This window comes from Calidris pugnax, unplaced genomic scaffold (genome assembly GCF_001431845.1).
Source record: "Calidris pugnax isolate Ruff unplaced genomic scaffold, ASM143184v1 scaffold44, whole genome shotgun sequence".
Lineage (NCBI taxonomy): Eukaryota > Metazoa > Chordata > Aves > Charadriiformes > Scolopacidae > Calidris > Calidris pugnax.
Genome location: NW_015094506.1, coordinates 46040893 through 46065615, shown reverse-complemented (window position 1 = coordinate 46065615; position 24723 = coordinate 46040893). Strand labels below are relative to the sequence as shown.

The window sequence follows — 24723 nt, the reverse complement described above, 5'->3', positions numbered from 1 at the left end:
CCCCGCGCCCTGCTGCCGCGGCTCGCCTACGGGCTCCCCACCCCGCTCACGGCCACTCGGCCGCCCGCTCCATCCTCCCTCCCTCCGCCCGACCCTCCCTGGACGCCGCCGCCGACACAGGGACACGACGAAGTCCCCACCTCCTCCCCCCGCGCAGGCGCGGCTCCCGCTCCGCCCGGCCTTTCCTACGGCCCGCCCCTCCCCGGCAACCCGCCCGCCTCCTCTTCGCGCCCATTGGTCCCCCTCTGCCGGCCGCCTCGTCCTATTGGTGGGCGTGCGCGCTAATCACCGGCTAGCCCGGCCTCGAGGGAGCGCTTCGTTGCGCTCGCCGCCTCGCCCCGCTCCGCCGGCCCCTCCCGTTTCCCACGGATGGGACCTTCCGCAGGGCGCCGAATGGAGCTCTGGGCGGGACCACTTGGGAGGCGGGGGGGTAAGGGATGGGAACGGAGTGCCATTTCCTCTGTCCGGAGTACAATGGGGCGGCGGTGGGGCCGGGAGGCGGCGGCTGGCGCTGCGGCATGTCGGGACCTGTAGTCGCGACAGCGCTGCGTCCCTTGCGCTCGGCGGCCGCGGGGGCTGGGGGTTGCTGCCTCCTCACGAAGAGTCCCGCTGAAAGGCCCGGAGGAGAAGGGTTCCCCCCGTGGCGTGGGAAGCCCGAAGCTCGTGGAAAGCGCCCCGGGGGAAAGGGGTGACCCGAGGCGGGGCGAAGGGCTCCCCGCGGGCGGCGCCGCTGCGGTAAACACCGGGCGGCGGGAAGATGGCGGGCCGGGCCAGCGGGAGGGCCGGGGCAGGTGACAGGCCGGGCGCCGGCTGCTGTCGGGGGACTGCTCCCCGTGTGCATGTACGCACACAAATATATATATTTATATACACACACTCAACAAAAATGCCCCTGGGTGCTGGAGAGGGGCTGTGGGCTGGTGCTGGGTGGCAGCGGGGAGACCGGGGCAGGGCCGGTCCTGAGGGGAGCAGGGCCCCCCCCCCACTTCAGGCACCTCGGGCCTTCCTGACAGGGAACAGTTTAAAACTGCTTTCCTACCCGGTGCTTTGGCAGCGTCAGAACACGGCGAGGCAGCAAGATAAAGAGAGTGCTGTTTCTGCCTTTCTTTTATGTGAAAAAGTTAAAACATCTTCATGTTCAGTGCCCAGGTTACATTTATAACTTCTTCAGCAAAGCAAAATAATTGTAGAGGTATGTGTATGTATAGCCTTATAGCATAATAAATATACTAAGGTGTTTTAAAGTATAATTTTACTGTTGAAGAGCTACACAGCCTTTATTGATGGATTTGATCCAATAAAACTTTGTCAGGCTGATGATAAATGGCCATGACAAGAAGCATTACCTGGTTAGGCACTACTGCCAAATCACCCATTTTCTGCTACCCATTCCCACCAAAACAAACCTACGTAAAAGCTTGGTCTTCCTGTGGTGGTGTAAGATATTACTGTTTTAGATGACGGCCAAAGATTACCACCTCTGTACCAGAATTAGCAAAATGGCATGTTGCCACCCTCCGCCCGTCACCTCAGCATCTTCCTACGGAAGGCAAGTTTTGAGCTACGACATAGGACCCTGAACTGGTGACTGGACACACGCTTCCTTCTGCATCTGCTACAGAAGCAGTCGCCTTTGGCAGAGGGGCAGGTTGGAAAATTGAAATCAAGCATTCTCACGTGCTTTGCTGCAGCCTTCAGCCTCTTATAAAAGGGTTATTTTTTTAGCAGTTGACATGCATGGAGCCTAGCATACAGCCAACGTAAGGACACATGAAGGAACTGGGAAAAGGAATCAGTTCTTCTGTGCTGAGGTAGTGAAGCATGAAAAATTCCTACTCCACAGGAATATTGAAGCCTGAGCACCCCACGCAAGTACATCAGCTGTCAGAGCTCAGTCTCCTCTCCATGTCCTTGCACCAGGCTCCATGAATAAGATAATCAATTGGCCCTGAAGAGCCACAAAGGTGCCTGCTCTTCTTGCCCTCATCCCTCTTCTCCTTCTCCAAGCCTCCCTTTCAAAATCACAGAATCACATGGGGTTGAAAGGGACCTCTGGAGATCAGCTAGTCCCACCCCCCTGCCAGACCAGGTCCATCTAGAGCAGGTTGCACAGGAGCATGTCCAGGCGGGTTTTGAATGTCTCCAGAGAAGGAGTCTCCGCCTCCCTGGGCAGCCTGTTCCAGTGCTCTGCCACCCTCAAAGTAAAGAAGTTCCTCCTCGTGTTTAGGTGGAACTTCTTATATTCAAGTTTGTGCCCATTTCCTCTTGTCCTATCCCTGGGCACCACTGGAAAAAGACTGGCCCCATCCTCTTGGAGTATCCCTTTTAAGTATTTATAGGCGTTGATCAGATCCCCCCTCAGTCTGCTCTTCTCTCTCCTACCAAAGTCTTTCTCTCCTACCAAGAAGTAGCGTAAAAGGGAAATAGAGAAACAAGATAGATAGACAGATAGATAGGGCACAGAGATCACCAAGTATAGCTGAGATTTGGGTCATCAAATAATCTTTTCGTGCCACCTTGCTTGATTTCCATCTGCTTCGGGAAGGTTTGTTAGTTTGCTCAGCAGATGCCCTGGAAAACCTGTTCCCAGTGCCAGATGGCATGTAACTTTAGAAAAGTGGTAACTTGGGACTGAGCAGCCAATGAATCAAGTCTTGAATGTGGAATGGTCTTCTTCACTCCGCTCATGTATTCACAAAACAGCTACAGAGGACTTGAGGAGGAGAGAAGGGAAGATGATGAATTATTGCATTTGAATCTCATGCCACTATTGCCTCCCATTGAAAGGACCCCATTTCTAGCCTGGCCTGATCCATTGTCGGTCACTGCGCTGTAACAAACTGTTGTAGACTACCAAGTGTAACAGTGACCTTTCATTTGGGTTAACCGATAAGAAGGATACACAGTGTCAGAAGGGAAAAAAACGCCCCCCCACATACCATGTGTCTCTGGCCAAAAAAAAAAAGCACATACAAACCAAAGAAATTAGAAGTAGCTGGGTGGAGAACTTTGCCTAGCATTGTTTGCACATGCGTGTGTACCTGTGAGAGCTGCCAGGCAGTCCCGAGCACAGACCCAATAGCACCCGTGTTATCTCCCTCGGCCCTGCAAACCTCTCATCTCTGTGCTCTCAACACAGAAACCTAAACTTTCAGCAGTAAAAGCAGCCCTTTAACCCAGACTTTTGATCTGAAACTCAAGCTGTCTGGGTTAAACCCAGACATCTGACCAATCTGGCGTGTGTGCATGAGTGTGTATTTGTGTAGCTGTAGGAGAGGCGGAAAAAGAGACAGAGAGGCGCAGGGCGAATTACTCACCCTATAGATAGAACAGGAAGTTGCAACCAAAGTCTGTAGAAGAAAATTGTGGTTGTATCATAACAATCCATGCAAGTATGGTCCTTGGATAAAAGCAAGTTGATTAAATGCAGCTTCTCTGCTATTAATCTCCATTTTGTCTTGCCGTGTGCTACTCCAGCTGCTGCAGGGAAGGGAGACATCCAGTTTTTTCTGTTCAAAGGTGGCTTCTCATGTTCCCACAAGGTAAGCATGTGCTAACTGGTAAATGTGTTTCCTGGCATGCATACCATGGCTATGCCTGGTCAATGGGCGGCAGTGCCAAGCATCCTGGTTTACCAGGCTTCGGAGGTTTCCCTGAGGACTGGGATGGAGGGATGGAGCACAGGCTCACCACAGCGCTGGTTGGCTGCAATGTCTGTGTGGCCTGGAGCTATGTTCAAAACCCAGGGCGTATCTACCCAAACCTGTGTTCCAGAAAGAAAAGAACTGGGGTGGGAGGGGAGGCTGAAAGAACCCTAAAGCTCTAAGGGCATTGTCTCCCATGGCTTTATTCCTCCTTTGTCCAGCAAACCAAGACTTTGTGCGTTCCTTCTAGTTTGGTGTGACTACATTACAATGAGAGTTCATTTTGGCACCAATTTCTCCTCTCCTTTGCAATAATCTACAAACTTATATTTTAACTATCTATTTGGAGTAACATATTGTTATGGTGGTGTGAAATTACTAATGTGTTACTGTAATTATAATTACGTATATCCTTTACGTGAAACCTCAGTGAATTTTATCTATACTGAGAGTCTGAAAAGTTTTTGTAATCAAGATAATTTAGGGTAAAGAATAGGTGTTAGCATTCATAGATTTTCAAATAACACTCCTGTAATATATTTTAAGTGCAGTTGGTTGGAATTTTTCAATAAATGTGGTGTTTCAATGGAAAATGCTGTTTCTGTAAAAGTTAAATTTTCCACAGGGAACAATTTTGCCAAAGTTTTTTCTGCTCTCTGACAAAAACAATGCACTGTTATACTTGCAGATGCAGAAATGTCTTTACCATTGAAGACAGTATGACTTGGGATAGGGACCCAGCACATGAAAGAACTGGAGCGTGGAGTCAAAATGCCAGGAAGCTGCTGAACAGCTCAAGGGTACACATAAAAACTAAGTCCAAATGAAACATTTGTCTTTGATCTGACAAACTGAAATGCAATGTGTCTTTCCACAAATGTCAAAAGCTTCCATGCTGGTTGAAAGCAGTTAAATACAGGAATATCAGCATCAAGTACTTTTTGTATACTCTGACCCTCAAAACATTTCAGTATTTAGTCACTTTTGTTTCCGAAAGGGATAAAAATAATCATACTGGGTTTTCTGGCAGATCTCCAGTTACAATTTGACCACTTAGTTTATAAGTAACAAACTAACAAAAGCAATCCTCATGGATTCTCAAAATACTCCATTTGAACATAACTCCATGAACATTGTGGACAATAAATCTGAGGAAGATACATTGTACCCTTCTTATACAACAAATCAATTGAATTTCTGATTTAAACCTGAAAAATAATCTCATATTAAATGAGTCATAAAGACCCAATCAGTGTCTGTATAATATGTTCCATTCATATTATTAAGTGGCATGTGACTGCTGGATTTCTTGACATTTGCCTCTAAGTTAGGCAATGACAGACTCCTCTCCTATAATTACCACTGAAAATACTACTACTACAATTTAATTGTACCTGGCTTGCTTAATTTTTATTTATTTACTTGCCATCTTCTGGTATTCATTGCACAATATTGCTAAAACACTTTAAATGTCACATTTCTTGTACAGCTAATAAATATTTTAGATCATAATTACTGAGTTTCATAATCAGTGCATAATTTGGATTCCTCTCTAACTGTAACAGTCACACACACACCGTGCGCACGCGGTTTCCATACATAGAAGAAACTTTGTTCTTGCTGCTGTAGTTACTGTAGCAGCATTCAGGCTTAAAGTGGTTTTTAGGTATTGCTAACGTGCAGCTGAAACAAAAATAAGCGTGTGCATTATGATCAGCAACATCATCCTCTACCATGAGCGGTTCTAAAAAAAAACTCCATACTGTCCAGACTTGAAATATTTCTGTTTGATTTTTTAAATTTTCATATACTTACAGATCTATTCTGTTGATTGAGGTATTTCATTTGATTTTTGTGAATGTAAAAAAAAAAAAGGAGTTTCAGAATATAATGAATATTTCCTGCGAGATTTTAATGGTATTAAAATAAATAGCACTAAAAATAATTGCTGTGTGTCCTTTCAATGGCTACTTTTCAATAGCTTCACAGTAAATCCCTGAGAGGCCTGATGACTGATATTTCTACATGTCACTTTTAATGTAGTTAAGTTCCATCTAAACATGAGGAGGAACTTCTTCATTGTGAGGGTGGCAGAGCACTGGAACAGGCTGCCCAGAGAGGTGGTGGAGCCTCCTTCTCTGGAGACATTCAAAACCTGCCTGGACACGTTCCTGTGCAACCTGCTCTAGATGGACCTGCTCTGGCAGGGGGGTTGGACTAGCTGATCTCCAGAGGCCCCCTCCAACCCCATATCATTTTGTGATTCTGTAGGAAGGCTGATTTCAGTAGGATACCTGCTTTGCACCATCGGACATAAGGTAAGGAAAATCAGGAGCCATTTTCCATCTGTATCTTTTGACACACCATTTCTGAAGTGGGAATTTTTCTATCTTGTGACAGGGCTGTCCAAGTGACACAAGGTGACATAGGTCTGGTTCATGGCCGGCCAGCTGCCAGCTGCAGCACCACAGTGGGGGCTGCGCTGGGGCAACCTCATTTGCCTCCTTGTGACCAAGCTTTCCTGGAGGGTATTCCCCAGGCACAGCCACAGCACATCTGGAATGGAAATGCCCGCAGCAGAAGGTGAGCCCCTGCACCGGGCGTGTTAGGTGCCATTCAGAATTTGACTTTGAAAACAGCTGGTTGAACACAAATTATGTTTGCAGCGCCCCTTTAAAAAGACCCCGAAATCTTACTACTAAAATCTTGCATCAATGAATCAAGATGTGTGAAAACTGAACAAGCTTTGCATCATTTATCATTTTCAGTTTTTTTTTTATATCACCCTCAAGAACAAAAGAATGAATCTCTTTGTTATCTGCTCCATTTCAAGGTTCTTATCCATTAGTGTAGCAGTATTTGTATTATCCTTAAACAAACCTCAGGCTAATGTTTGTATCTAGTTTTATATTAATTGATAAGAATTAAAATATTTCAACTTCTCTAAAACCTGTCTCTACTGAAAACAAAACTAAAAATGATTAGATAAAATCTAAGCCAAAGTGATTAAACGCTGTTCCTTTACCTGGCATTAGCATTCTCTGGATGCACATACTATTCCATTTTACTCTGAAAATCCTATTAAAATAATAATAAGAAGAAGGAGTAAGACTGCTGCTACTAATGCATTAGATGTGCTGTGAAACTGAGCTCTCTGAGAGTTCTTTCTGCAAAATGCCTGTTGTTATGACCATTAGTAGTCATAATGGCAGGTTCAGATTCTTGACTATTTTATAGATTAAAAAAATATATTTTTAATAGTCTCCTAAGGGAAATAGTGAGCTTTATATTCTGGGAAACAAAACCAGATGGAGGGAAAAAAAAAAATAGAGAAAACTAAAGACGCCTCTCTCCCTCAAGCCCATGAAAATTTTACTGTAGGAGCCACCCTATATGCGACCAGGTCTGGTTTTATATTAACTTCACACAAATATGGGTCCAGTTCTGGCTTTAATCTCTGATTTGAGTTTTCTCCCACATTTCAGTGAGAGGTTTGCTGTTATATATGTGGACATTTAACAAAGCGACACAGGCCCAACGTATAGTGTGTTGAACAATATTCATATTTCGTTATCGGAGAGCACAACAATGGTTCTATTGTGTAGGGCAGCTCTCCTCAGAGGTGGAAGGAAGGCTGCACACAGGCTTCCAGAGGGGTCCAGAAATACGATGGTGACACCAGACTGGCTCATGTAAACAGGAAATCAAACCAGGATGTAAACTGGACTGCTTCCATATTCAGTAATACTCAGCTAAAAATAAACAGGTTGAATAGAGGTGGGAAAGCCAATTCTCTCTGTAAGCTCATTTTTCAACTTGAATTTTCCAAGACCTTGTAGAAAAATTCATACGAAACAAGTTTTAGTGTTGCTTTATCAATATGCCTGTAATGAGACTGCAGTCACATCCAGAGGGTCTGCTCGCGTGAACAGGAGAATGGAAAGTCTTTCCTTCTGGACAATAATAAAGACTTGGAGATGAAGGCTGAAAGGGTCATGACTGCTTTATAAATATATTGAGGGATTAAAAAAATCAAGGGTAAAAAAGTTCTACTTAAAAGACAACATTATCATAAGAGTTCATAACTACAGTCTGTGAAATCTAGAAATTATTAGGCATCTTATTCTGAGAAGAGTAAGTTCCCAAGAAGACTTTACAGAGTGAGGAGGAGAAACTGTTTTTTTTAAGAGAATGATCTAATGCTATTGCCTTCAAGAGCGTCATGTGGACTTCACCTGGGAGATCCCCCGCAGTCCTCAGTTCCTTAGGAATTCTCTGACTGCTGACCACAAGTCTTTCAGAAAAGGAGGGATTCTTCAGAATTATTTAGGTGACGTGAGGAACACACATTTTACAGAAACCATTAGTGCAGTTTGCCTTCTGCAGAAATCTATTTGCAGTCCTGTTCTAAATACTGTGATTTGCTGTATATCGTGTTCTTAATGAGTACATAGGAAAAAATGTGGCAATTCATTTAGCCTTTGGTACTTCACCATCTCCACCAGATATGCCAGATGGCACACTACGGGCTTGGAGCAGGACGAACTATTAGTGACACAGCAAAAAAGGCATAATAGCCCTATAAATAGCTGAAATCTGTGGGCACAACTGTCCCCTAACTCTAGGAACAGATGAACCCAGGGTAAGAGCTGGAAAGGAGCAGCAAAAATCACACAGTCCAAGCTGCTGCCATCACATGTAAACCTGGATATAATCTGATTAATAACACTTCATCTCAACGAAATCACCTTGTTTGCCTCTGCTGGCCACGAGAAGACTGTTCCAGAACCTCACTGTGGTTAGGAGGTTTTTAATATCTTCAACCTCAATTTTTCAAGTGTTTTTTTTTCCTGTGCAAAATATCTCTTCATCGTAATTATCTTTGTCTTACTATATTAGAGAAGCTACACTTTTGTTCTCCTCTTATGCCATAGACCTCTAATAATTTCTAACAGGCCTTCTCCATAGTTGGAGAATCGAATTAATTCTTTAAGCTGGATCAGGCTTTCTTGGATAAGGAACATTAGATATATGTCAAGTTCCGGATTATTGAAAAACTTTCCTAATGTCTGGGTCTGCTTGTGAGGGATGAAGGGTAAAAGACTCAATGAGTAGATGAAATTCTGATGGAAAAGAAGGAAACACAGGAGGAAGCTTTCGGTTAGAGTCTTGCTACTTAATAGTCAGCAAGAGCAGACCAACATGTCAGCAGCAAGAAGTGGCCAAAGGTACCCTACAGGGTGGCCATTATTATTCCCACCATAAACCATACATCATACTAGGAATGCAACACAGATATCAAGAAACCGTAGACATTCATGGCACACTCCATTAGTGGCTAATGAAGGCAGTAGCATTGCCATGAGCTTTGTGACACTGACATAGGACCTAGAAACCAAGTCAACTGGTCCAGCATTCAAGGATGGCTCTTTCTTCAGAAAACAGTCCATATGATCCAGTTGTGGCACCTCAGGCCCACTGGAAATGCTGAATAAGTAAATAAATAAGGTGCCCCATATTTCCTCCCCCTCAGTGTAGAACTTCCTTAGAAACCTGGAGGCCTGTGGAAAGAGAAATACCCAGATAGACTTGGCTACAAGTCAAATGTCTCAGTTCAGGAGTCACAGTTTTGACCTAGAGACTCACGAAGGACATCCTAGATGGCAGACACAGAATTTAGGTGGCTTCCATGAGAAAGAGGAATCACAATAGAGTAGAGGTGGTGCCTGTTTCTCGTTCATGTGCAAGCTCTGAAGGGGAAGGATTTTTACACCGTCTAGAAGATGACAAGGTGATTACAAGATGTAAACACAGACTCTGTGAAAAAGGCCTGTACAGGAACTGCCCCCTATGGAGTTCACTCTAACTTCTACCCTGTTCCTAGTCCTCATGTCTTCAAGGATTCTCCTTTTTCCTTCTTGACATATTTTAGCTTTCTGCCATCAAAAAATTCATTAGTATATTCTTTTTTTTGATCATTAATGAGGGTGATGAATAAAACCACTGAATTCTAAGAAATTCCACTTGCAAGTAGTGACCCAGAAGATCATCTTGCCAGGACAGCCCACTCTTTGCTTTAGACAGTTCCATATTTACCTTACAATCCTTGAACTAAACACCATCTCCTTACTGTAACTGGTCATTGACAAGCATTGTTTATTAAGGTCAGATTTACCTCCTTTTTTTGTTTGTTTTTTGTTTTGTAAAGAAATAAATATCAGCATTGAAGCTAGGTACTGACATATGTGATCATTTAAAAAAATGTTGTCATACAGGTTTGGCTTCTCTAACAGGACTATTGTGATAGAATATTCTTTTTAAAAAGCATATTTCTGTCTGCTGGCACCTATATTGCACTTTTTGAATTAAATTTGATGGAGCAAGAGGATCTAGAGAATCAAAAATATTAGCATGCAATGTTCAGTAGTTAAAAACGTTCCATTTTCATAGTACAGACTTCGGGCTTCTTAGTTTGATAGCAAACTAAAGTGGATGGTAAAATCTGTAAATTTATGAACTAAAATAGAAAGAGGAAGAAAAAAATGATTCAGTCGTGATAAAAGGAAATTTGCACAAAGAATGAGGGGAGAATACAACGCAGCTGTTACATTTCAGCATCACTCATTGAAGAAAAGTAAAATGAGGCTCTTTTAAAATTAATTCTTTTCCTCCTTTTATTTAGCTCTTACTTACAAAAATGCAGTAATTGCTCAAATAAATCAGTCATAAAACTATTTTGCACATGATTTTGGCTATCATTTTTGTGTACGCACTCTTGAAAGCACTAAGACTTCATCATTAACATAACTTGGTTGCAGTATTGATCGTAGATATGTTTTCTGGTTTATTATTAACTTTAAAACAACTCATTGCTTTTTCCTCATAGGTTGTTGTACCAATTTATACCTTCCCCAAGTAAGGAACACCTCGATTTCCGTTCACCACGAGAGAAACTCTACTCGATTAGAATCAGAAACCATTATACTTGGTTATGTTTTCTCAGTGCAACATGTTCTCTGTACTTGGAATAAATGATGTACCTGCTACATTGCCAGATGCATAGTCAGGAGGCAATTTTCTGCCAATGTGGGTTTTTTTTGTTGTTATTTTCACATCAATATTAACCATCTCAATCAAAATGCAAAATTCACACTCACTGCCATCTGGATGGTTATACTGTCTGGGGACTTTGTGTTAACAAATTGAGAATGGCTTTTCCTCCTCTATTGATGTGATTTCACACACTAAATAAGCAAGATATAAATCATCATTAGGTATTATAGCATATACAAAGCATTTTAAAAGAAGAATGTAGCTAGATGGAAATTATTGATATCAAGAAAGAGAAAGATGGCATAAGCACGTGGGCAGAGCAGCAAAGCTGAAGTTGTGCCTTTCATCACAGACAGCATTAAGCCAAGAAAGTGTGCGTGATGGAGAACACACTTGAGAACTTCTAATTTATGATAGCAATAGTCACAAGCAATGTACAAAAAAATAAGAGGCAAACATGTTCCATTAATGGTTTTTTTTCTTGATGTTACAGCATATGCCCTGTGATAGATACACTGCCATTTAGAAATGACTATGGTGTCAGTGTGCTGGAGGGATATATCTGCTAAGAAGTGGCCAGGAAGTTTTCCAGAATAAGATACATAATTGACAAACATTTGATAGATCAAATCTGCTATATATACATACAGGCTGTCTTGCTAGAAATACCTGCAGAATCCATTACAAACTCTTTGGATTACATTATTTTTCTCCCAAACAACAAGAACCCAAGAGCTTGTAACATAATCAACCACTTTTTTCCCGTAATCTGTCTGGCAAAGTCACTGAGTAGGTAATATCACGGCTGAATGCTTTGAATACTGAATATAAAAATAGAGAAAACCAAACTACTCTGAGGACTACATAAAACCTCTAAGGCAGAATGCTCACAGTCAGCTGTACTCATGGTTCACAGCTACTTTCCATTTTAGGCTTTACTTCCATTATACAAATCCAGCGAAGTCAACAGACACAGTATTGGGAAACTAGTGGAACCAAATAAACAGTCTTTTACTATGCTCAGCAAAATTCACCAATCCTGAAAAGCCTGATCTATGGTTAAGCTCAAATCTAGATGCTGCCCGAGCTTGATTGTTTTTTGGTTTTTGTGGGGTTTTTTTAGCCTTGTTTCATTCTAAATGAAACACGAGCAGTCATGTTCTATGGAAGAGAGATGGAGAAATGCAGAAATGGAGATCCACGCAGGAGAGCAAACGCTCAGCAGGGCTTCTGTTAAGAGGCTTCTCAAACGTGGTGATCCCAGCAGCACTGCTCAAAACCATGCCACGGCATGGACACAGCATCTTGGAGCTGTCTCCTGCAGGCGCTTTCAAGGGGCAGAGCTCCAGCTCCCTGACTGTGTTCGCGTAACACACCATTTGTAAACTTAGTGCTTATTGTCCTGATACCAGATTTTAAGCAGGACTCCAGGGCAGATCTTCAATACTGTGAAGTAACAATCTGTACTGGTTAAACCAGAAAAAAAAAAAAGATAATAAACAGTAGAATTAGTAGACATCAGGATAAATATGGTACAGTGAAGAAGAGTCAACATAGCTTTTGTAAAGGGAGGTCGTGCTTCACTAATCTACCAAAGTCCTCTGACAGAGTCAATAAAACATGTTGGCAACACAGATCTGTTTGATACCATCTGGCTGGATTTCCAGAAGGCACTCAAAAAGTCGCCTCCCTCGAGGCACTTCAGGAAGCTAATCAGACATGAAGAAATGTTCAGAAGATAGGAAGAAGGGAGAGGAACTAAGAGTTGCCTTTCACAGTAGAAAGAGATCACACGTGGAGTCCCACATGGCTCTGTGCTGAAGTCTGCGTTGCTCAACACACATCACAAGTGATCAGAAAACAGTGCTGAAAAGGGATGAAAATGTTTGCCAATGACATCGGACTAGTCAGGGTGATACAGACTACAGCTGATTGCAGACTCACAGAAGAACCTCCTCCCACATAATGACTAGGCAACAAAAATTCACTGTAGAGAAATGTACAATGAAGTCAATGCTAGAGATCACTGGAAAAGGAATCAAGAACATAAAATATCCTTTTGCTGTTGTATAAATACGTGACATATCCACATCTTCAATGGTGTTAAAAATTACATACTCATCAGAAGACAATATAAAAAACTACTGTAAAAGGTAGAGATGAGTGCAGCAAGTATGGTTAAAGGTATGGAGGAGTTAAAGGATGAAGAACAATAAAGCAGATGAAGGTTTTTGTTGTGAAAAGCACTATAAAAACATATGCTAGAGATCAATAATATCAGGAGTGGTCTGGACAAGGTGAATAGGAAATAACTGCTTCTTTCAATACAAAATATGGAAGATATCAAATGAAACCAGAAGATGCCAGCCTCCAGGGGAACAAAAGGAGCTACATCTTCACACATCACATAATTAACCAACAGAACTTGTGACAGGACATTGTGGATGCTAAATATGTACCTGAATTCAAAAAAGAATTTGATAAATTCATGGAAGAAAAGGACACCAAGGGCTATTCAATACAAACCCTCACCATCTAGTTTAGGAAGCCCTGGAATAACTGATCACTAGATACTAAAATAATATTTTGTGCAGGGTTTCTAGAGGGTCCTCATAAACTTCTTGGGCCACTCACTTGGTGGTCACTGTTGGAAAGAAGGTGCAGAGCTAGATGAAACCCTGATCTTACCTGTATTGCTATTACTCAGGTTTGAATTGGGGTTATGTACTGTCAGTGTAAAGTCAGTGCACAATAAAAGTCTTCCGTGTTGGACCTGCAGGATGAGCCTGGAATTTCTGGGCAGCAGCATCGTACCGAGCACGCACAGCCACACTTTTTGAGGAAACGTCAAACCTACTGTACACACGGAGCCACAGTCTCCAATGTGTTGTAAATGACCAGGGTTTCCAAAACTGGGTCAAGGCCTCCACTCACAACTGTGCATGCTCGTTGTCATTGCAAAACCGTCAGATTTACCAGGAAAAGGGTTGCTGCATACCTCAAAATCTTAGATAAATACAGAATTCCTCTGTATCATGCCAGACAAGACTTCTAAGTGAGAAAGAAGGCGTATTCATGAGAAAACAGAAAGATGGTAGTCCTACTTGGAATATCCTCTTTTATCCGGAGGTAATGTGGCTTCTCTGACTTGAAAGACAGGTTTTATATCATTTGGTGGTTCTTGTTTTCATTGTCTGTAAATGAGCTGCCTCTTTGCCTCTGCTTGGTGGTAGGATCTAAAGGTTTATTAGAAGGTTACTTCTCTTTGCCCTTGTCATTTCTGTCATCACGAGTTGTACTTTCATAATGAGAGGCAGCTGGCTTCATGAGAACACCCACAAATGTCTGCATTTTTGCCAACCTGATCTTCCTGGTCCATATTACACGTGTGGCTGAGGCTCTTGAACACAGAGGTGTGGCTTTCTAATGAAGTAAAGCAAGATAGGGTCTTAATCATCTTCATTTGCCTTAGTGTTTGCTTTGCTCTTTCAACATCTCTTTCAAAGTCCATTGACCTCTGAATAATACAGGCTGCAAGTGTGTCTATGAAACCTCCATAACTTTCAAATATTTGAAATTCTTGAGATATTTAATGTGTTCTGTTATCTGAAACAACTTTATCATAGATGTTGTTGGCTAATGCTGTCCTGTGTGATTCATTTCCTTGCTGACTAACAAATTACTTAGCTGAATTTCTTTAATAAAACTAGTGCAATAGTCAGCTCTGAGCAGGTCCTGGTCACTTCTGTTTTCAAATAATTGCATTACCAAATGCTTCCAGGCTTTGCTAGTAGCTTCACAAGTTAGCACAGGCTTATTGTAAGCCTATTCTTAGTATTCTCTACATAGTGAAAACATAATCTTCCATTTCTGCCTTCCATAGGATTTTTTTTTTAATTCTTGCATGTTTTCTATCAGCACAATACTAGCGTGTGTTCTGTGGGATTTTCACTGAATCTATGCATTTTCCTCAGATGAACTATTTCCTTTTCTAGTAGGACTAGTCCACTTCATACAGTCAATTCTCTTTTTTTATTTTAAATGTCTGTAAGAATTGATGACGTTTTCTACCTGCCATCCCAAATGCTTTTGGTTTCTTTAAAGCATTGTTGCTGCCTATGTCCAATACATCACGTGTAGATTATGGTAAGCGTATTGTGCTCTTTGTTCTCCTTTGTTTTACATCTTTTACATCTTCTCATACATTGAAATGAAGTGAGACCTGTTTGTCAAAATTCTCCCCCAGTCTCACATTAAATTACAAGCTATATTTTGCCATCTTTTAAGATTTCTCACTGAAAAGTTGGCAGCAGAGATACCAAACCTTCCTCAAGAGTATTTTCTAGGAATTGTTTATACAATTCACCTATCCAGACTGGTATCCGTGCTGTCCCCGTCATTATGTCTCACTTCAAAGTTCTTGTAGACAGAGTATGATTTTCATGTGTCTCATAACAAAATATGGAAAGTTTTCTTACTGTTACTAGTGTGACTTTCTATTGGGGGACCCTGGTGCTTTTGACTGTTGCTGAGTGACCGCAGATAAATTTTCTGACATCTAGTGACAATGTGAAATAATTCTTTTTCTGCCTGAGCATAATCCTGCCACCTCAGCATCAGTGTTCTCCTTTTGCTCCATTCCTGCCACAAGGCTGCTCCAAGGGCTGCTTATGAAGCAGCTTATAAACCTGGAGCATTTTCCTTTGTTTTCCACATGTTCAGGAATTTCCAGGCTTTCCAGCTCACACTCTGCTTTCAGCAGTCAGCTCAGCAGCAGCAATCAATCACCAAAAAGCTGGAGCCTCCATTGATTTCAACAGCTTGGCTTTTCTAAAAGGAAGCATTATACACGGGTAGAGAGATTTATTACAGACTCTTCTCACTTCATCTCCTAAAGGCTTAAGCAAATGTAATTCATCAATAACGATCAGCCTGGTTTATATTTTACAAAGAGCCATATTGTAAGCTGAAAAATGTCCCAAATAACAATATTTGGGACATATATATAATGACAATACATGTTTATTGCAGGCACCCCCAGCAGCAACTACAACCCGATTTCTGCGGGAGGTTCCTATGCAGCCAACAGCCCAGCAGGGGACAGGGGACAATATGGGAGCAGATGCTTGTGGCCTTTTCTTTTATACAGTATTTCTGCCAGAGGAGATAAGCTCTGCTTAGACTTCTTGCTCCACATGCTCTGTGAGGAGGAGTGGAGGTAGCCAGCATGGACACCCATTCAGGGCAACCCCAGGCAAAGGGGTAGAGAGAATTACTGGTAGCACTGCTGGAGTCCAGCGGGCACCAGCTTTGGCAGTGGTTTTGTTCAGAATATATCAACAGCTGCTGCATTCTGAACCTCTTCTTTGTGCTGTGGCCACAAGAAAATGAAGACTGAATAAGCTTTAGCACGTTAATACTGGGAGATTCTGATGTGCACTTTTATTCTGTCATTAGCAATAATTTGCAAAGGTAGAAACAAAATCAATGTCATACATATCGTATTCCATCTTGGCAGAAAACGCACACACTGTAAGAAGCTGTAATATTTTAAAATACTTTCAGCTTCTGCATGAAAAACGGTGAAGCATCTGTCTCAAAAAAAAGGGGTTTAAAAATAGCTTTCTGAAGGTCAGGTAATTATTTATTTATATTATTACTTCATAATTTAGTTGGATGTAGAGTATGGACTATGAATGCCAAATACTTAAGCTTCTCACTCCTTTTGTTGCCATTTTTATGCTGGTTGCTCATCACATACTTATATAATGCAAACTTCTTCATTTTGACCTCCCGTAATCTCAGCTGTTTTTCACAGAAGAACCTACATCTCAAAAATGTTTATGATAATACACTTTCAGTAATTATTTTCTTGTCACCTTTTGAGTTTATCATTCACAATGGATTATGGTGGGTGGTTACAAAATGTACATTTCTACTCATTAAGGCTTTAATTTCTACTAAAGTTGAATAAGAAAGATTCATGACCCAAGCTTTAAAAAGTCAGCACGTCTTACTTTCTACATTTTTAAACAACCATTCATGAGAGAGGTGGAGAGAATGTTTTCAGGTCAATTTTGCTACTAAAAGAAATAGTACATCAGAAAAAGGAGCTTTTCCAACAATGTCAGTTGAGATGGGATAAAATTCTAAGTATTAGGAATTAAGTGTAGAAAGTACAGGTCTGTTGAATGTACCGTACCAATGTGCATGTAACTACTAACAACATACATTAAAATCCTTTCCCATTTCCCTCTCCCCCCAAATTCAATGGGTGGGCTTTCTATAGGTAATGATTCCCACCGTAATGGTCAGTCAATGGTCACTCAGTGATTTTCACTAAAAGCCCTAATATTAACAATTTGTCTATTTTTACCCCTCTTAATTTTTTTTGTACTGGTATTTGGTGTACACAGAGGCCAAAGAGTGAATTTCAGCAAACTTAATTTAATTGTGGTTCTTTCCAAAATGTCAACAAAGGAAGTATTACAACACTTTTTCGTCATGGTAGGTTGGATTACAGTCCATTTGGGTCCACATCCTTCTGTAGCCTGTCTCTAAACAGTAGATGGTAAGGGAATGACTGCAAGAGACAGCACATGCATAAAATGGCCCTCCAGAAGCACTGGCACTTACCAGCTGAAGGAGACACTTAATAGAGCTTATATATTGATCGTCCTGTGTTATAATTACCAAACAGTATCTGTGAATTTATCAGCTCCTCTTCTTGACCCTATGTATTTCATGTCCAAGACATTCTGTGGTATCAAGTTCCACAACATAATTATATGTTATGTGAAAAAGTACATCCCTTTGTTCATTTTAAATCTGTTGCCTGATAGGATTTCATTTAATTCTTCCTAATTCCTCGTATCACAGAAAATGATGACTAACATCTGTCACATTCACAAGTTCAGAGTTGGCTCTCAATCTTTCCTTAAATTTTCTTTTGTAAGCTGGTCAGTCCAAATCTATTTTGGCTTTCTTCATACAGAAGCTGTTCTAACGGCTCAATGTTTGCAATTTTTAGATGTCATCTTTAGACTTGACTATTTTGAATAATTCTTCACCATTTTCAAACTTATCCCTGGGATCTTCTCTGTCTATCCAAGACTGTTTATGGCTAATTTATTAATATCTGTCTCAGTACAGATACTTTCAGAGACTGCTCATAACATCCTTCATTGTGAAGCCAAGAACCCTGAAGAGAACTTTCTCTTTTATTATATGATACCTCCATTTCTTTCAAGGACTTTGGTGAGGAACCTGAGATTTAAAAAACTTGAAAACATCAGTATACTGTAACTACTGGGTGACCCTTGCCCATTGACCTCTAACATCTCTAATAACTTTGTGAAACACCACATCATATGCAGAGGTTTTGTTGATTTTTCTCCAACATACCAATCTGAACAAGGTGTTTACTTTTTGGTATTATTTTGTATAGTTCTACTCATACAGACTTTCCCCTGATATGGCCTTTCTGTTTTAGAGCAGCACTTGGAAGGCTTCATTTCCCTAGCTCCTATCAGTTGCAAAGCTAAACAGGGAGATTATTAATATTTGATTGTTGTTCAGATATCTACCGTTATATTATTAAAACATCTTTTCATTTTTTTTGCACTGTGTGCCCAACGAGTCAAGAGAACTTTAATAAAAAATTAATACAATGCATTTGCAAAGCTCCAAAGACGAGTTTAACTGTAGAGATAGGCTTGAATGCCTTCATTTTTTTTGCACTGTGTGCCCAACGAGTCAAGAGAACTTTAATAAAAAATTAATACAATGCATTTGCAAAGCTCCAAAGATGAGTTTAACTGTAGAAATAGGCTTGAATGCCCTTTGGAACAAATTCAAAGGACACTTGAGCCTTTTTGCAACTCCGACGAGCTCTAATGCTTTAGATGGCTTGGTGACTGTGTTTCATGCAAAGAAAAAATTGCAATCAAGGATCTGCTGCAGAAAATTATTATTACTGGTTATAGCATTCCCTATGAGGTTGATGCTCTTCTGTGGAAGACTTCCTACTGACTGCAGTGAGCAGGGAATAGAGCTGTCCCATCTTTGTTTTGAGAAGCAAAGCCCATTTCAAGCAGAAGGAATTCTTCCTTGAACTCTATGCCATGTTTTGGGAGAACCAAATCTCAAAGTCTTTACTCTCGAAAACTTTAATTGAAAGTAACAGCTTAAAGCTAGGACTACAGAAGACCAGTTCTGCCCCAGATAGTAAATGTCTAACTTTAACTATTAAAAATGCTGCTTCAAAATATGGAAAAGAAAAGCTGATCTGGCATTTTATTGAACTTTATTTCATTTGTGAAAAATGTAAATGAGCAGTGACAGAAATGTCAAGGTTGACATTTTATCTACCCTTTCTCCTCTTCTTACATATTTTTGCATATTCCACATAACTCCTTATCGGTTCATTTTAAAAAAATGCATTTTATGTCCATTTTCCCAATGTTTTGACTCAAAACTTTCATGCATGCGCTATAATTTGCACATTAAAAGCCAATTTACAATGCAAAATTTCATACTAATTTTTATATGCAATTCAAATTGCCAGAACAATGGCGCATACATTAAAAAAGACTGCATTTTGAAAATGCAATCTTCTGTAGGCAATAGAGTGCTATTGCACCTACAAAAGAATACCATAAAACAGTGAAACATGTCTCACAAGTGATAGCAAAAGGCACATTAGCACTTTAAGCAGCAGTTTGTTTGCATGAAAATTAGCACTGAGAAGTTTTACTGGGAAACTGAGTGCTTGGATTTTCCATTAGAGAACTGAGGGCAAGATGTGGAGTTATTTCTACTTCTGTGTTGCTTCTGTTCTTGTAACCCACATGGAAATACTAACTGATTTAGAATTTTCTGGAAAAACCCCACTGAATTTTAGAAGAATACTTAGTTTTGTATGAAACTGAATGAAACCAGTGAATAAAATTGTGTTGCCTGGATGCCTTTGGTGAAGCTATCACCATGAGTTCACAGGCAGGAATATGACGTTGGATCTCAGGAGGGATGCTGGGAGCTGCAGAAATGCTTAAGGGAATGCAGAATATCCAAGTCTGCACTTTACCCCTGCGCTAGTCATTTCTCAGTTAATTCCAGAGGATGATTTGTACAAGGATCAAGGGTAGAACGTGGCCAGCATTAAAGCAGTTAGATGGTACTGCTGCAGAAGAATTATAAAGGTGTTATTGTCACAAGATCTAAAGAAAGGCAGAAATATTCACACTTTGGAGATCTCTGGTATCTCTGCAAATTGAGTAAGATAGTGCGGCATCAGTTTTGCAGCCTGGACAAAATGGCTCATGTTGGAGACTTTTTCATAACTATGAGGTGAAAAAATCAATCTTTGTTAATGATTCCTGAAATTTTGGACAGTCTGAATTTGTTGGTAGGCCCCATAAATGCCCCTTTAAATGACACAGATCCACTGTGCAGTCTGTGTGTGTGATAATCCTGCTTCAAAGCACACAGGGGGACAGAAGTAGAAGGACCTGCTGAAACGTGCTTGTTATTTCTTTAGTTTTGTTCTGCTGAGTTGCTCTTGAGCTTTTACTATCCCAAGCATTTTACTACCCCAATTTACTCTGCTTGTACCAAGTTCCCTCTACGCAGTAAGAGCAGGATGGCCACAGCCACTCTGCAGAGCTACAGTTTGTAACTTACACTCAGACCAAACGCTGGTCACTGGGGTAAATGCTCATTGTCAAATAAAATCCACATTACGTAGAGAAATTAATATTTACCATTTCCACAGAATTTCATATTTCTGAAATACTGAAAACATTTTAAATTGATTAATCCTGTCCATCTTACACATTGAGGTCAGATTTGTTTTTATAGGCAGCAGTGTTACTCAGGATTAACTCAGCGGAAATAAGTTTCTCCAGCTTTACATGATAATATAATTTGGCTTTCGGTGTTTACAAATATTTTAAAGATGTTAAAACATTGAATCAAATTGTGTCCTGATCTGCAAAGCCCTTGCTGTGGTCTTACAGGATTCCATAGTTTTAAGCAATGGCAGGATCTTCTCATTTTGAGGTTAAGCTTGTCTGAGGGGCTACTATGTTTGTGGGATAAAATTTGTGCCTGAGACAAATTCACTGAACACAGATATTTGCCAGCACCCTAGGTCCCTGCTACATCTTCCCTATGAGTGTAAAAATTTGGAGAAGGGCAAGATGCTACTGAATTTACTCATGGTCCCATCAGCACATGTAGGTACAGGCAGACATTCCTCCAGCGGAAGGGAGGGCTTCTCTTCTTGCAAAGGAAGGCTTGCAGGCTGGCACAGAGAAAGGACAGTGAGCCTACAGACTGCCAACTAAGGCCTGATGCAGCAAATCCTCATCCTGCCAGTATTATTGCATTTGATCATATTAAAAATATATTTAAAGAATTGTAGATTTTTAAAAATGAAACAATCTCTCCTTAAATGAGGAGGAGATGGTTAATTCTTATTCACGGTGACAAGAGAAAAACAAAGAAATAACTGGCTTCATTTATAGCATGGGAGATTTCCCCAGGGAAGTTGTGGATGCCCCATCCCTGGAAGTGTTCAAGGCCAGGCTGGATGGGGCTTTGAGCAACCTGCTCTAGTGGGAGGTGTCCCTGCCCATGGCAGGGGGGTTGGAACTCGATGATCTTTGAGGTCCCTTCCAACCCAAACCATTCTATGATTCTATGATTCTATGATTTAGCATAGACATGAGGAAAATGCTTTCCCACCTAAAGGACTGTTACACACCTAAATGAGTTCACTGGGAAGGCCACAGGCTAGGGAGGCTTTAGGAAACTGGAAGTTTTTAGAACAGTTAGGCATACTTTCATTGAGGATGGTCTAGGACACAGCTGACCAGCTCAGCCGAGGGGAATGGACCACCAACCTCTTGAAATCCCATCCAGCTTTCCAGTACTACGATTCCAGAGAGGCAGGACCGCCTCTAGGCTGGGGCAGTGGAAACAATCCTGAAAGTAAATGACCAACTTGAAACGATTGTACAACTGAAGAGATTTAAGAGAAAGGAAATGTCCTTACAGCTTTCTTACTACTCTTTATCTCAAAGTTATGTTTTATATTGGGTCAGCCAAGAAAACAAATACCACGTTCTGACGCAATCCAGTCCTGTCTGTCTTGCCCACATTGCTGTTTCCCTATCTTGATTACAGATCAGAGAAACAGAGGCTTAAAATTGCAGTTGTCGGAACAAGAGGTCACTTGAGTCATTGCAATTTTCAGAAATGTGGCTTATGCCCTCAGAATTTACTCTGGGAACGTTTTATTGTAAATGAAACGTATCTCATATCACCCTGTCTTTGCAAGAGTTTCGAAGAGTGGACAAAGTGGGATAGAATGGCTGAAGGGTTTCTGCTTGGGGTTTTCTGACTGCATAAACATTAGAACAACACATTCCTGGTTTGGCCACTTTTATGGCTAACTGCCTGCACTTCTGGTAAAGAAAGAGTTTAAATGAACCGAACTGAAAACTGATGCCTTAGTGCAGTCGTGTTGTCTGAATCACCCCTTTAGAGGGGGTGAATCCCTTTGAGTAGCCAGAGCTTGGTCTCTGAATCAAAGTTTTCACTGGTGTAACTCCTTTGATGTGTATAAACCTGACTTTCGCTTTCTTCAGTTGTTGTAAATTTATGACTTGAGTTTTCACAGGTATTTTTTACGGTACAAATTATATTTGTCTGTAAAAAATCCAAACTCTGACCTGAAAGCAGTCTTGGCCATCTGATACTGTAAAATTAGAAACTGAAAGCTGAAATGACACATTTGAAAATGTACAGTCGTTCTAATTAATATTAGACGAAAAAAACCCACAAAAAAGCAGCAGATAAACTTCACTAATGTTCCCCTTAAATCCTGATTTTATTCCCACCAGAAAAATTACTTGTCTAGCTAGTCTCTAGAAAGCTAATAATTGATATCTAAATATGCACCAATACTTTGCCTGTAAGTATAATCTGTAATGATGCAAATGGAATGCAAATATTACAAACATTATATCAAATTCTGGTCCAAACCAAAACCAAATTATGTTCCTGTTTTGCACCAGTAAACCCCCAGTGCAGGTCAAAGGCGCAACCAGTAGTCAAGAGAATAAGACTCTGAACAAAAGCTTTACTGCACCAACCACACTGAAACAGGAATAAAAAGTACAAGCATAAAATAACAGTAGAAAGCAAGATACATTTATTCTCTAAATAGCAGACAAAATAAGTGCATAGTATTTGTGGCTCTCAAATGCTTCAGAGGATTGCAGAGTATTTAGTGGAAATCTTTCAAAATTGCCAACTAAACCAATGGACATCTTGTTTATACATGTTACATTACCGAAATTGGGCATTACTATATTTAAATGAGGTTTTGTTGAAGTTTTTCACGTCCTACCAGTTTTAGACTAAACCAAACAGTGGTTTATTGAAATTGAAACATTTTCCAGTCAGTCTGGCCTGGAGGCAAGCCTTAAGTGACTTTAATTCTGGCGTTGTTTCAATTAAAGAAAGAAAGTTTAAAGATGCTATGCTAATCATGTTAATTTATTTTTGCTGCACAGAATTTTTTTTCCCAGCTTTTATATTTATTAGTTATTTTTCCAAGACTTTAATATCTTTCTCAAATTCTCTTTGCATTTATTCTGTAGTCTCGATGGGCTGGGAGAGGTGGAAACCAAACTGAAGACTGGATTATGGTGTTAAGAAAATATGCTGTAAGTGCTGGTAGCTTCAACTGTGTATACTCATGGGGTATCAGCAGCTGAAATATGAATCCAGCATCTGGGACAGTTTGAGACCAATAAGGTAGCTAATTTACAATGGCATTCTTTTCTCTGTTGGGCAAATACAAATAGAAGATACTCACTGTGGTACTTATAGACCCTAACGTATCTACTGCTTACTGTTCAGAGTTAACCCATTTTAAGTAGAAATGCTACATGCACAGTTGTGCTAAAATTTGCAACTTTACTTTTCAGGCCAAGCAGTAGTTCCGGTGCTATTCCGCTTCTGCAACATTTATACCCCAGTCTAGTCCAATCTCAACAAACCTCTAAGAAAAACCCACTCATTTCCCCCACCTTTATGAACGTAATTCACCGTCGCAGGCTCCTAATCCCCATTTATTTCAGCAGCAGGACCAGCTCACGGTTACGACTGTTTTGCTAGTTGAGTTCATTATTCTTACATTTTGCTTGTGTGGATTTGCATTACAAAGCACCTGGGGAAGAATAACTCTTTCTCTTCTTCCTCTTCTGGATAAATAGTTTCACAAGGTTACTTTCTTAGGTAATTCTCAAGGACTCGGGGGTTTTCATTAGCCTTTGGCTAAGTGTTGAAACTTTGTAGCCCCCACTGGAGAAGATAAAGCCTTCCACCTCATGTTCATCCCCTTCAATCACGGGGAGGACTCTTACTTCATTTTCTGAAGTAGTCACGTAGTTACTCCACATTTTGTGCATCCGGGACTTGTAAGTGAATTAACAGCATTTCACCTGAAAGGACCAGTCCGCTCTGATTAAACTGCTCTTCCAGGAACAACAGCATGTTTCGAAACACTCGGCTTCCCCAGGTTGTGACAACCGTTATGGAAACGATGATCAGAAGGCAGTCATCACAGCAGGGCTGCAGCCCTGACTGAAACGAAAGCCAGCAGGCACAGAGCTCCTCTGGGAGGGCTTGCTGGCCACCGACACAGACGTACCCACACCCCTTGTCTGAAAGCCAGAAGCAAAGCGTGTGGGGCCAGAGAGCCTGCTGGCTCTGCTGGAGAAGGGGTGGCTCTGCCTGACACATCTGACAATGAAGCTCTGAGACAATCTCTACAAGTAAGTGCTCTGTGCTCTCCACAGTTTGGGGAAGGTGATGGCTTGGGGTTCCCATCTTTAGATAAAAAGACACAGGATAAAAGGCTGAAATACATTACTCACGACTGAGTAATGCTTCTTAGTCATGTGAGAACTCCAAAAAGTACAACCAACTGGTTAGATTTGCATCTTGTGCACTG

General features: G+C 41.0%; 1 long non-coding RNA gene across 1 annotated transcript; it reads left to right on the top strand.

The window, feature by feature from the left end:
- The first annotated feature begins 531 nt into the window (after positions 1-531).
- Positions 532-5540, top strand: LOC106901373. Its single transcript, XR_001414306.1, has 3 exons — positions 532-735; positions 3478-3542; positions 4333-5540. It is a non-coding gene; the product is annotated as an uncharacterized LOC106901373 (long non-coding RNA).
- The last annotated feature ends 19183 nt before the right edge of the window (positions 5541-24723 follow it).